Raw genomic sequence first — 450 nt, forward strand, 5'->3', positions numbered from 1 at the left:
TCCCACGTTTTGTATTTAACTACTGCGCTAGTTAACTCTGAAAAAGGCAGAGAAAATATTTGTTACAATCAGATCATAAGATTAAATGAAATCTGTTTTTAAAACCAAATTTGATATTGACCTTACTAGTGTTAATTAGATTCTGCAATCTCTTTAATTATGTAGAATACAGCTGAATGTTAATGTAGAAAAAGTGAAAAGAGATACTGTAACCTTCGTCTGGATTAAAATGTGTATTATAATTCTGATATGGATGCGCCAGCAGCACGAGATGATTACAGATGCTTGCGCTAGAGAACCGTTCATTTGCATTTTACAACTTGATTTCATTTGTCACAATGAACCGTAGGATTTGGTTTCATTAATGATTTCATCATCTGGTTTATCACTGAATTCGATACCAGCTTTAAAGAGTTGCGCTATTTCCGCTATTGCAGTATATATCTATTG

This window comes from Penaeus monodon, chromosome 23 (assembly GCF_015228065.2).
Source record: "Penaeus monodon isolate SGIC_2016 chromosome 23, NSTDA_Pmon_1, whole genome shotgun sequence".
In the NCBI taxonomy this organism is placed as follows: domain Eukaryota; kingdom Metazoa; phylum Arthropoda; class Malacostraca; order Decapoda; family Penaeidae; genus Penaeus; species Penaeus monodon.